At 42.6% G+C, this 13,547-nt stretch overlaps 1 pseudogene; it reads left to right on the top strand.

Moving 5' to 3' along the window:
- The window catches only part of LOC115296440, a 22,193-nt pseudogene extending 9,273 nt beyond the window's left edge, over nucleotides 1–12,920 (top strand).
- Nucleotides 12,921–13,547: the final 627 nt, after the last annotated feature.

Here is a 13,547-nt window from a genome sequence, read left to right as displayed (position 1 = left end):
TGGAGTACTATATGGCAATGAGAAAGAATGAAATGTGGCCATTTGTAGCAAAGTGGATGGACCTTGAGGGTGTCATGCTAAGCGAAATAAGTCAGGCAGAGAAGGATAGATACCATATGTTTGCATTCATAGGTCTAACAGGAGAGACCTGGCAGGGGACCATGGGGAAGAGTGAGGGACACAGATCAAGGGAGACTACTGAATACTGAAGACGAACCATGGACTGAAGGGGGAGGGGGAGGGAGGGAGGGGGTGAGGGTCATGGTGGGGGGCACCTGTGGGGAGAAGTACTGGGTGTTATATGGAAACCAATTTGACAATATACTATTATTTTTTAAAAAAAAGAGATGGCTATTTGGCATCTTTTGTGGTCACAAAACAATTTTAGAATTGTTTGTTCTAGTTCTGTGAAAACTTCTGTTGGTATTTTTCTGGGCCCTTCATTAAATGTGTGGATTGCTTTGGGTAGTATAGACATTTTAACAATGTTTGTTCTTCCAGTCCATGAGCATGGGATGTCTTTCCATTGTTGTGTGTGTGTTTTCTTCAATTTATTTCATAATGTTTTATAGTTTTCCAAGCACAAGTCTTTCACATTTTTGGTTAGATTTATCCCTAGGTTTTAGTATTTTTGGTCCAATTGTAAATAGGATTGTTCTCTTAATTTCTCTCTCTGCTGCTTCATCAGTAGTATATAGAAATGCAACAGATTTATGCACATTTATTTTGTATCCTGTGATCTTACTGAATTCATTTAACAGTTCTAGTAGTTTTTTTGTGTCCTTAGGATTTTCTATATGTAGCATCATGCCATCTTCAAATAGTGACAGTTTTACTTTTTTTTTTTTTAACAATTTCAATCCATTTTAGTTTTGTTATCTAATTGCTGTGGCAAGGGCTTCTACTTAGTATGTTAAAGAATGTGGTGAGAATGGACACCCTTGTCTGGTTTCTGACCTTAGGGGATAAGTTCTTTGTGTTTTTTTCCCCATATCGTTGTGTATTTTTCATGTGTATTCTTTATTATTTTGAGGCATGTTACCTCTAAATCTACTTTTTTGAGGCTTTTTTAAAAATAGGAATGGATGTCACCTTGTCAAATGCCTTTTCTGCATTTGAGACATTCATAGTCTTTTTATTTCTTTTATTGATGTGACCTATCACACTGACTTGAAAATACTGAACCACTATTGCCTCCTGGTAATAAATCCCACTCTATTGTGGTGAATGATTTGTCTTACTATATTGTTGGATTATATCTGAAAGTTTTTTGTTGAGGATTTTTGCTTCTATGTTCATTAGAGATATTGCCCTGCAATTCGTCCCATCCCTCTCTCCTTCTCCCTTTCCTTCCTCCCTCCCTCTCCATCTTTCTCTCCCTCTTTCTCTCTCTCTCTCTCCCCCTCTCCCCTCTCACTCTCTCTGTCTGTCTGTCTTTTTGTGTTATCTTTATCTGATTTTGGTCTCGGGTGATACTTCCTAGAATGAATTTCAAAGTTTTCCTTTTTCTTCTACATTTTGATTAGCTTGAGTAGAATGGACATTAACTCTTCATTAAATTTTAGTGTAATTTGCCAATAAAGCTGTCTGATACTGGACTTTTGTTTGTTGGGAGTTTTTTTTTTTATTACTGACTCAATTTCGTTGGTGGTTATCAGTCTGTCCACATTTTCTGTATCATCCTGTTTTCGTTTTTGGTAGTTTATATGTTTCTAAGACTTTATCCATTTATTCTAGGCTGTCTCATTTGTTGCCATATAATTTTTCATAGTATTCTCTTACAATTGTTTGTATTTCTGTGGTGTTGTTTATTTTGACTCTTTCATTGGTTATTTTGTTTGAGTTCTTTCCCTCTCCCTCTCTCTCTCTAACTCTCATCCCCCCGTTCCCCTCTCTCTGTGTGTCTCTTTGATAAGTCTGGCTAGAGGTTTATCAACTTTGTTCATCTTGTCAGAGAACAAGCTACTGGTTTCACGGATCAGTTCTATTGTTTTTTATGTTTCTATATCATTTATTTCTGCTCTAATCTTTATTATGTCCTTTCTTTTGCTGCTTTTGCGTTTTATTTGTTGTTCTTTGCCTAGCTGCAACAACCTTAGGTGGTTTTTTGAGATTTTTCTTGCTTCTTGAGATAGGCCTGTGTAGCTATAAACTCCCAAAAGTTTTGGATGGATATACTATCAGTTTTGTTCATTTTCATGTGCTTTTTGATTTCCTGGTTAAGTCATTCATTCCTTGTTTAACTCCCACATGTTTGGTCTTTACAGAATTCCATTCCTTGCCTATTAGTTTTCTTGATTATTTCCTCTGCATGGCAGAAGCTTTTTATCTTTATATTGATGAGGTCCCAAGAGTTCAGTTTTGCTTTCATTTCCCTTGCCTTTGGGGATGTGTTGAGTAGGAAATTGCTGCGATTGAGGACAAGGAGGTTGTTTCCTACTTTCTCCTTGAGGGTTTTGATGGTTTCCTGTCTCACATTCAGGTCCTTCATCCATTTTGAGTTTATTTTTGTATATGGTGTAAGAAACTGGTCTAGTTTCATTCTTCTGCATGTTGCTGTCCAGTTCTTCCAGCACCACCTGCTAAAGAGGCAGTCTTTTCTCCATTGGATACTCTTTCCTGCTTTGTCAAAAATTAATTGGCCATACATTTGTGGGCCCAGTTCTGGGTTCTCTATTCTATTCCATTGGTCTATGTGTCTGTTTTTGTGCCAATACCATACTATTTTGATGATGACAGCATTATAGTAGAGGCTAAAGTCTGGGATTGTGATGCCTCCCGTTTTGGTTTTCTTCTTCAATATAACTTCGGCTATTTGGGGCTTTTTGTGGTTCCATACGAATTTGAGGATAGTTTGTTCTAGCTTTGAGAAGAATGTTGGTGCAATTTTGATGGGGATGGCATTGAATGTGTTCATTGCTTTGGGTAGTAATGACATTTTCACAATGTTTATTCTTCCGATCTATGAAAAGGGAATGTTTTTCCATTTCTTGGTGTCTTCTTCAATCTCTTTCATAAGTTTTCTATAGTTTTTATAATATTTTACATCATATTTCATCATCATTTACATCCTTGGTTAGGTTTACTCCTAGGTGTTTTACGGTTTTTCGTGCAACTGTGAATGGGATCAGTTTCTTGATTTCTCTTTCTGCAGCTTCATTTTTGGTGTATAGGAATGCAACTGATTTCTGTACATTGATTTTGTACCCTGCAACTTTGCTGAATTCATTGATCAGTTCTAGAAGGCTTCTGGTGGAGTCTGGTTTTCCATGTAGAGTATTATGTCCTCTGCGAAAAGTGAAAGTTTGACTTCTTATTTGCCAATTCTGATGCCTTTTATTTCCTTTTGTTGTCTGCTGATGCTAGGACTTCCAACACTATGTTAAACAAAGTGGTGAGAGTGGACACCCCTGTCGTGTTCCTGATCTGAGGGGGAAAGCTCTGTTTTTCCCCATTGAGGATGATATTAGCTGTGGATTTTTCATAAACTGCTTTTATAATATTTGATAAGTTCCTTCTATTCCGACTTTCTCAAGGGTTTTTATTAAGAAAGGTGCTGTATTTTGTCAAATGCTTTTTCTGCATCTATTGGCAGGTTCATATTATTTTTATCCTTTCTTTTGTTAATGTGATGTATCACATTGATGGATTTGTGAATATTGAACCATTCCTGTAACCCAGGAATAAATCCCACTTCATCATAATGGATAATACTTTTTATATGATGTTGAATTCTATTTGCTGGTATTTGTTGAGTATTTTTGCATCTGTATGCATCAAGTATATTGACCTGTAGTTCTCTTTTTTTGTTGGGTCTCTGCCTGGCTTGGGAATCAAAGGGATGTTTGCTTTGTAGAATGAGTCTGGTAGTCTTCCTTCCATTTCTGTTTTTTGGAATAGCTTAAGAAGGATTGGCGTTAACTCTGCTTTAAACGTCTGGTAGAATTCTCCTGGGAGTCCACCTAGGCCTGGGCTTTTATTCTTTGGGAAATTTTTGATAACTGACTCGATTTCTTCACTGGTTATGGGTCTGTTCAGATTTTCTATCTCTTCCCGTTTGAATTTTGGTAGTGCATATGTGTTTACGAATTTGTCCATATCTTCTAGATTGTCCAGTTGTTGGCATATAATTTTTCATAGTAATCTCTGATGATTGCTTGTATTTCTGAGGGATCTGTTGTAATAGATCCATTTTCCTTCATGATTTTTTCTATTTGCATGTTTTTTCTTTCTGAGGAGCCTAGCTAGAGGCTTATCAATTTTGTTTATTTTTTCAAAGAACCAACTCTTGGTTTCATTGATCTGTTCAATTGTTTTTGTGGATTCCATCTTGTTTAATTCTGCTCTGATTTTTAGTATTCCTTTTCTTTTGGTGGGTTTTGGGTGTTCTTGCTGCTCCGTTTCTACTTTTTTTTGGGTGCTCTCTTTGGTTTTGAGTTTGTGCTTTTTCTGATTTGTTGAGGTAGGCCTGGATTGCAATGAACTTTCCTCTTAAGACTGCCTTTGCTGCGTCCCAGAAAATTTGGATTGTTGTATTCTCATTTTCTTTCGTCTCCATATATTTTTTAATTTTCTCTCTAATTGCCTGGTTCACCCAATCATTCTTTCGTAGGGTAGTTTTTAACCTCCACATTTTTGGTGGTTTTTCCAGACTTCTTCCTGTGGTTGATTTCGAGTTTCATAGCATTGTGATCTGAAAGTGTGTGTGGTATGATCTCAATTCTTTTGTATTTATGGAGGGCTGTTTTATGACCCAGTATGTGATCAATCTTGGAGAATGTGCCATTGGCACTCGAGAAGAAAGTGAATTCCCTAGCGTCAGGATGCAGACTTCTAAATATTAATTCCATCTGCTCCAGTGTGCCATTCAGGTCCATTGTTTCTTTAGCGATTTTTTGTCTGGTTAACCTATCCATTGTTGTAAGTGGGGTATTAAAGTCCTCTGTAATTAGCACATTCTTATCAATAAGATTGCTTTTGTTTAATTGTTTTATGTGTTTAGAAGCTCCCAAATTTGGCACATAAATGTTTATAAATACCCTGTGATTATTATATGTCTTTCTTCATCTTTTGTTACTGCCTTTATTTTAAAGTCCAGTTTGTCTGATCTAAGTATGGCTATTCCAGCTTTCTTTTGGCGTCCAGTCACATTATAGATATTTCTCCATCCCCTTCCTTTCAATCTAAAGGTGTCTTCAGGTCTAAGGTGAGTCTCTTGTAGACAGCAAATAGATGGGTTTTGACTTTTGATCCATTCTGTTACCCTGTGTCTTTTGACTGGAGCATTCAGTCCATTGGCATTCAGTGTTATTATTGAAGAATGTGGGTTTAGATTCATTGTGTTCCCTGTAGAGTGCATGATTGTAGCGATGTCTCTGGTACCTTTATTCCTTGCTACATTTCTCTCATAGAGTCCCTGTTAAGATTTTTTGTAGGGCTGGTTTGTTGGTGATGAATTCTCTCAACTTTTGTTTATTTGGGAAAACCTTTATCTCTCCTTGTATTTTGAATGGATAAAGAATTCGTGGCTGCATATTCTTCCTGTTCATCACATTGAAGATTTCCTTCCATTCCTTCCTGGCCTGCCAAGTTTCATTAGGTAGGTCTGTAACCACTCTGGTAGGTTTTCCTTTGTATTTTAGGGCCCTTTTTGCCCTAGCTGCTTTCAGAAGTCTCTCATTGTCTTTATATTTTGCCCGTTTCACTATGATATGTCATGCTGAAGGTCTGTTTACGTTACATCTCAGGGGAGTTCGGTATGTCTCCTGAAGTTCAATGTCCTTTTCTTTCCCCAGATTGGGGAATTTTTTGTGTATAATTTGGTATAGCACGCCTTTAAACACTCTGTCTTTGTCTTCCCCTTCAGGAACTCCTATGACACGTACATTGTTCCGTTTGATTGTATCACTCAGGTCTTTGATTCTCCTTTCATGCTCCTGAATCATTTTCTCTCTCTTTTTCTCAGCCTCCTCTTTTGCTATAACCGTGTCTTCCAATTCACCTATTCTCTCTGCTTCTTCAATCCGTGCAGTGGCAGCCTCCATTTTCTTATTCATCTCATTCATAGCCTTTTTTTTTTTTTTACCTCATCACAGCTATTTTGAAGGTTCCTGGTCTTTGTATCAATATCTTCTCTGATGGCTTCTATGCTTTTTTGAAGTCCAGTGATTAATCTTATGACAATTGTTCTAAATTCTTGTTGAGTTATATTGCTTGTGTCTGTTTTGAGCAATTCTGTAGCTGTAACTTCTTCCTGGAATTTCCTTGGAGCAGAGTTCTTTCGTTTCATCATTTTGGCTAGCTTTCTGTCTCTTGTCAGTTTTAAAAGCTTATTCTGCACTCTGTACCTGTGAGTATTGCGCTATTAAAGGAGGCTCATTGACTGTCCAGGGCCTGTCAGTTCAAGAGGTGTTCTTTTAATGGTGTGTCTTGGTCTCTCTTGTTGTGCCTTTCATTTTTTTTTTATTTCCCTACTCGTGTTGAAATTTGGGACTCTCCACCATGTGTACTTTGGCTTGTTTCTTGAGGTAGCCCTGAAAAGGAAAACAGACAGACAAACACACAGGGAATGTAATGACACAGGTCTAAACCTAACAGACTCCATGACAGGCTTTATGTTCAACCTCTAAACTAGAAGGCCTAAGTCTCAGTTTCCCAGTTACACATTGCCTAGGGCAGGAGAGATCCCCTTTTCAATACCCAATCAGGAGAGGCCAGGTACCACTTTCCACATTCCTAAGGATGAGGCCTGCTGATGGGAACTTTAGATAAGATCCTCTTACCTAATGTTGAAGTTAACCCAATAGGCGCCAAACAAGACCCTAGGCTTGCCCTGCAATTGGTTAATTTTAAAGGTACTCTACATGTTGTGATAGGGCCCCGCCAAAAGTAACGAATACTCTAGACAGACAATGCGAATGGTTAAACTTGCTGTCAATGATATTGTACAGTTATGATTGGATCACTGTTCCCATGTCACAATTTCTGTAATTTCCCCATCACGAACCCCATAAAAACCCTACATCCCCTTTGTTCGGGGCTCACAGCATGGATCCACTGCGCTGGAAACGTCTGTGAGTCCGAGTTTGAACCCATAATAAAGCCGTTTATCTTTGCATGCATGACTTGGTCTCTCCGGTGGTCTCTGGTCGTTGGGAGATACTGCGTACTGGGCATTACATTTGGTGTGTTGGCCGGGAATTCCTTCTCCCCAGAACCCCTGGGACCCCGACATGCAGGGCCTAATTGCTGGCAGGTGAGAGCACTCATTTTCTTGTTCTTCTATGTTTGAATCTGTTTGTGCTGGTCTCTAGGGGCTTAAAGGAGCCAGGCGGAAGCACCACAAAAGCTCGAGGCCATGGGATCCAAGAGACATCTTGGGCCCACAGGAAGGAGAGACCGCGGGTCAGGTCCTGCAGCACAAAAAGTGAAATTCAGGTCCTAAGGAACCCTGCTGGCAGCCGCAGCAGGATCTCATTTGGGTTAGAAAAACCTTGTTGTCTTTCCAATCACTGGTTTAAATACTTGTGTCTATTTCTCTGTGCCTCTGTTTGTCTATGTGTAACTTTTGTTGCGACTCTGACTGACGAGGAGGCTTAGGGATTTTCTTATGGGAATTTGGGGTCTCAACTCCACATATTTTTCTTTGGAAAGTGTGCAAAGACCATTATCCCACTTTTGTTTTCTCCTCCATTGGCCAGGAGGACTCATTCCCGTATTCTGTGCGACTCTATTTTGTTCGGACTAACATCATGGGACAGTCCACTTCAAAGCTTCTAGACCTGGTTCTGCTTCACTTCAAGAAAATTAGGATTCGAGGTCACAATTTGTCAGTGGATGTCAAAAAGGGAAAGATGACTATATTCTGTACATCTGAATGGCCTGCTTTCGAGGTAGGATGGCCCCCTGAGGGTACTTTTCACCTTCCCATTATAGAAGCAGTAGAAGAGTCTTTCAGTGTGTGGGAGGCCATCCACACCAGGTCCCATATACTGTTACCTGGAAAAATTTAGTTACTGATCCACCTATACGGATAAAGCTTTTCTTCTTCCCCAGTTTCTCCAGTCTCTTCTCAGGTCTTGGTGACTCGAAATCCAGCAGAGAAGACCCTGAGACAGAAACAAGAGCCGAGGCGAATTTCAGCATTGCCCTCAGCCCCCCTCTATCCAGTCTTACAAGGAGGGACAGATGAGGAACTCATCTTCCCTCCTCCTCCTTATAGGCACTCCCCAACCAATCTTGTTCCTGCACCTGAACTCCCGTTACCCTTACCACCTGATCCTGTGCTGCCTCCTTCTGCCTCTGAGGAGGGCCCAGCCCGTGTGACCTGCAGCTGGAGAGGAGCCACCCCAGAGGCAGACACCACGGTGCTCCCCCTGTGGGCCACAGGGCCAATGGACGAAGCAGGGAATCAGTCCTACCACTATTGGCCTTTTGCCTCCTCTGATCTTTATAATTGGAAATCTCCCCCCCCCCCCACTTCTCAGAAAACCCTAAAGGACTCATCGGGTTACTAGAGCCTGTGCTCTTTACTCACCAACCCACTTGGGATGATTGTCAGCAATTGTTACAGGTTCTGTTTACAATGGAGGAATGGGAACAAATCCTGTTGGAAGCACGAAAACTCATTCCTGGCCTGACAGGGATCTCCACCATGAACCCCGCTGACATCGATGCTGGATTTCCCCTCGTCCACCCCAACTGGGATCATAACACAGGAGAAGGTAAGGAGCGCCTCAAGGTCTACCGCCAGACTCTGTTGGCAGGTCTCAAAGTGGCCACTAGGAGGCCCACCATTTGACTAGGGTATATGATTTAAGGCAGGGAACAAATGAAAGCCTGGCTACTTTCCTAGAACGGGTGATGGAAGCCTTTAGGCAGTTCACCCTGTTTGACCCAGGGTATGCAGATCATAAGTCAACTGTGGCAATGGCTTTCACTAATCAGGGTGCACCAGACGTTAAGAGAAAACTACAAAAAGTTGAACGCCTCAGAGAAAAGAATCTCCGAGACTTGGTAGAACTATCAGAAAGAGTATACAGTAATAGGGACAGTGCAGAGGAAAAGCAAGTTCAGAAGAAAAAAGGCAAAATAGAGATCTAGCCAGGGTGTTGCTGGCCATGACTGCAAACCCAGAGAACCGCCACCACCAATTAAAGGAAATTGCAGAAGAAAAGAAACACAGGGAAGATCCAGAACACTGTAGAACGCCATCAGGTAAAAGGTCATGCTACTTCTTTGGGGAAGAAGGGCACCTGCTCAGGGATTGTGCAAAAGGTAGAAACCAATGTGCCTTATGCAAGGAAGAAGGGGCATTGGTTTAAGCACTGTCCCATGAGGAAAAGCACGCCTACAGTGTTATCTGCTGGGGAAGACAGTGACTAGTGGGGGCGGGGTTCAGAACCCCTCCCTGAACCCAGGGTAACTCTTAAGGTGGACACTTGAGCTCAACACTTAGTGTTATTAGAGGCCACTGGGCCTATTTCAAGTAAACGGGCTTGGGTCCAAGGCGCTACTGGGACCAAACAATATTCATGGACTACCCGAAGATCAGTGGATCTAGGCATGGGCCAGGTAACCCACTCTTTTATGATAATTCCAGGCTGTCCTTACCCCCTGCTAGGAAGAGACCTTTTGTCAAATATTAGGGCCCCAATTCGTTTCGGCCCGCAGGGTGCACAGCTCTTAAGCTCAAATGGGAAACCTCTCCAGGTTCTCTCCCTCCAACTGACAGATGAATATTGCCTATATGAAAAGCCCCTAAGCCCTGATGTCCACATTGGGGAGTGGCTTCAAAGATACCCCCAGGGTTGGGCTGAAACAGGTGGTTTAGGATTAGCAAGTCATCGCCCACCAGAGTTTGTTGAACTCAAGCCTGGGGCCAATTCAGTTGCAGTCAGGCAGTACCCCATGCCTCAATCAGCCAAGGAGGGAATCAAGCCCCATATCCACCGCCTTTTGAACCTAGGTATCTTAAAGGTCTGTCAGTCTGCCTGGAACACTCCCTGTCAAAAAGCCTGGTACTAATGACTACAGGCCAGTACAAGACCTCAGGAGAGTTAACAAATGGGTGATGGATATACATCTCACAGTTCCTAACCCATACACTCTCTTGAGCTCCCTGCCACCTGAAAAACAGTGGTATACCGTCCTTGACCTCAAGGATGCCTTCTTCAACCTATTGCTGGCCCCTAAGAGTCAAGAATATTTTGCTTTTGAGTGGCATGATCCTGACATCGGCATTAACAGGCAGCTGACTTGCACTCAACTTCCCCAGGGCTTCAAAAATTCCCCTACCATCTTCGACAAGGCACTACACGAGGATCTAGGTGAGTACCGGAGGGAAAACTCAGACATCACGCTGTTGCAATATGTTGATGACCTCTTGATCGCAGCCACCCCTGAGGAGAGTTGCCTCTGGGGAACTATAAACTTACTGCAAGCGTTGGGCAGAATGGGATACAGAGCATCTGCTAAAAAGGCTCAAGTCTGCAAGCCCTGGGTTACTTATTTGGGGTACATCCGTGAGGACGGGCAAAGATGGTTGTCTCTGTCCAGAAAGGACACCATCCTCCATATACCCCCACCTAGGCAGATGCGTGAATTCCTGGGGTCAGCTGGGTTTTGCAGGTTGTGGATTCCAAGCTTTGCAGAAATCGCTAAGCCCTTATATGAATTGACTAAAGACAAGGGTGAGTTTCAGTGGATCCCTGAACACCAACAGGCATTTAAAACTCTCCAAACAGCTTTCTTGTCAGCACCAGCATTGGGACTACCCATTACTAAGCCCTTCCACCTGTTTGTGGATGAAAATAAAGGAGTGGCCAAAGGTGTGCTGACCCAGACGCTAGGACCTTGGAAAAGGCCAGTAGCCTACCTATCCAAACAATTGGACACAGTGGCAGCAGAGTGGCCCCCTTGCCTAAGAACTGTGGCCACAGTGGCATCTTTGGTTAAAGATGCCGACAAATTAACTTTGGGACAAACTCTAATGATAACCACCCCTCATGCAATTGAGGGGATATTAAAACAACCACCTGACCCATGGCTCAGCAATGCCCGGATCACTCATTACCAGGCACTGCTGCTCAACCCAGATAGGATTGTTTTCCAGCCTCCCTCTTCACTTAACCCAGCTACATTACTGCCGGATCTCGATACTGACCCTCTGCTCCATGATTGCACTGAGATCCTGGCCCAAGGGCACAGCTTTCAGGAAGACCTGACAGATGTGCCCCATCACAATGCAGACCACACGTGGTATACGGATGGTAGCAGCTTCATCCAGGATGGAAACAGAAGGGCAGGAGCAGCTGTGACCACCAAGGACGAGGTAATTCGGGCCCAACCCTTACCTCTGGGGACCTCAGCCCAACGGGCAGAATTAATTGCCTTGACTAAGGCATTAATCCTGGAAAAGGACTTAAAAGTCAACATCTATATGGACAGCAGGTACGCCTTTGCAACAGCTCATGTGCACGGAGCCATTTATAAGGAAAGGGGTCTCCTGACCTCAGAGGGGAAAAACTATTAAAAACAAACGACATCATGGGCTTGCTGTAAGCCTTATGGCTACCAAAAAAGGTGGCCATCATCCACTGCCCAGGACACCAAAAAGGTGTCAACATCCTGTTGTCAAAGGGAACAACCTGGCTGATAAAGCAACTGAAGAAGCAGCTCTAAAGCCCCTTGAGGTATTTCCCATAGTCCTTCCAGAACCTGGATATCCGAAACTACCTGAAAGCCCCGAAGATACCAAGGAAGAAAGCCGGTGGGCCGAAAAACTGCCCATGAATCAGATGTTTAAGGGATGGTGGAGGGGTCCAGATGGGAAACTGATCCTCCCTGCAACCTTAGCAGAAAAAAATGTTATATAAAATACACCAAACCACCCATATGGGGGCAAGAAGAATGTTGGATGCAGGTCGACACTCTAAGGTAACCACCAAAGACTTACACATCAAAACTGTCAAAATTGTTCGGTCATGCAAAACGTACCAACTCACTAATGCTTTTCCAAACACTAAGAGTCCAGGACAACACCTACGAGGTAAGAAGCTGGGGGCCCACTGGGAAATTGATTTTTCTGAAACAAAACCAGGCAAGTATGGATATAAGTATTTGTTAGTCTTTATAGATAGTTCTCAAGATGGACTGAAGCCTTTCCTACCAGAAATGAAACTGCCACCATTGTAGCAAAGAAACTGTTGGAAGAGATTCTACTGAGGTATGGGTTTCCCCAACTCATAGGGTCAGATAACAGACCAACTTTTGTGTCCAAGGTAAGTCAGGGAGTTGCACAGTTTATTGGGGCAGATTGGAAATTACATTGTGCATATAGACCCCAAAGGTCAGGACAGGTAGAAAGAATGAATAGAACTCTAAAAGAGACCTTAACTAAATTGACCTTAGAGACTGGCGGAGACTGGGTGGCTCTCCTTCCCTTTGCTCTGTTTCGAGTGTGAAATTCTCCCTACCAGATGGGTTTAACTCCCTTTGAAATTATGTATGGAAAACCTGCCCCTATTATTCCAAACCTCCAGGCAGCAGCCCTAATGGATATTGAGGCTAGCAATCTGTTACAATAAATCCAGGCCATCCAATGGTCTCATGAACATGTACGGCCTAAACTACGTGCTCTTTATGAATCAGGTCCACCTCCAGAGCCTCATCAGTACCAGCCTGGTGACTGGGTTTATGTCAAACGCCATCGACAAGAAACCCTTGAGCCGCAGTAGAAAGGACCCTACATTATCCTGCTGACTACTCCGACTGCCGTAAAAGTGGATGGAATAGCTGCCTGGATTCACTACACCCATGTGCGACCTGCCAACCCCTTCCAAGTCCCAGAAGACTACATCAACCCAGGAGCCCAGCAACTGAAGCTACACCCAGACAGGAAAACCCCCCTCAAGGTGTGACTCTCTCGTCAACGACATTGCTCTTGATTTTAGCTACCCTGCTAATTGTATGTAATTCAAGCTCTAACCCTTATTTCTCCAACCCCCACCAACCTGTCATTACCAAATGGGTTCTACGAGGACCAAAAGAAATGCCTAGAGACTTAGGACAGATAGTACAAGAACTCAGCTTAACTGGGCCAGTATCTGTTACATTCCCCACCTTCCACTTAGACCTATGTGACCTAGGAAGAGGCCTATGGCCCAAGGCCCAGGATATCACCAATTGTGGTTCTGTTTTTGGGTGTGGGAATGATTGTCAAGCTAAGAATTTAAGACAACAGGCTTTCTATATATGTCCAGGAACCGACAACTATAGAAGGTGTGGAGACTCAAGAGACTTTTGCTGTGCAACACGGGGCTGTGAAACCATGGCCCCATGGAGTCTTCGACTAGATAATGACCTAATTACCTTTATAAGGACTAACAACCAGACAAGCCCGACAAGTAGAAATCCAATCTCCATATATTTCACTCCTAGGGGAAAAACAGCAAACTGGTTAATGGGAAAAGTTTGGGGCCTTTGTTTGTGGCTCTCTGATTATGACACAGGATTCTTGTTTTCTATCCAAAAACAATCAGTATTCT

The sequence above is a fragment of the Suricata suricatta genome, chromosome 7 (genome assembly GCF_006229205.1).
Source record: "Suricata suricatta isolate VVHF042 chromosome 7, meerkat_22Aug2017_6uvM2_HiC, whole genome shotgun sequence".
Taxonomy (NCBI): domain Eukaryota; kingdom Metazoa; phylum Chordata; class Mammalia; order Carnivora; family Herpestidae; genus Suricata; species Suricata suricatta.
The sequence above is the reverse complement of the archived record's forward strand: the minus strand, read 5'-3'. Positions and strand labels throughout refer to the sequence as shown.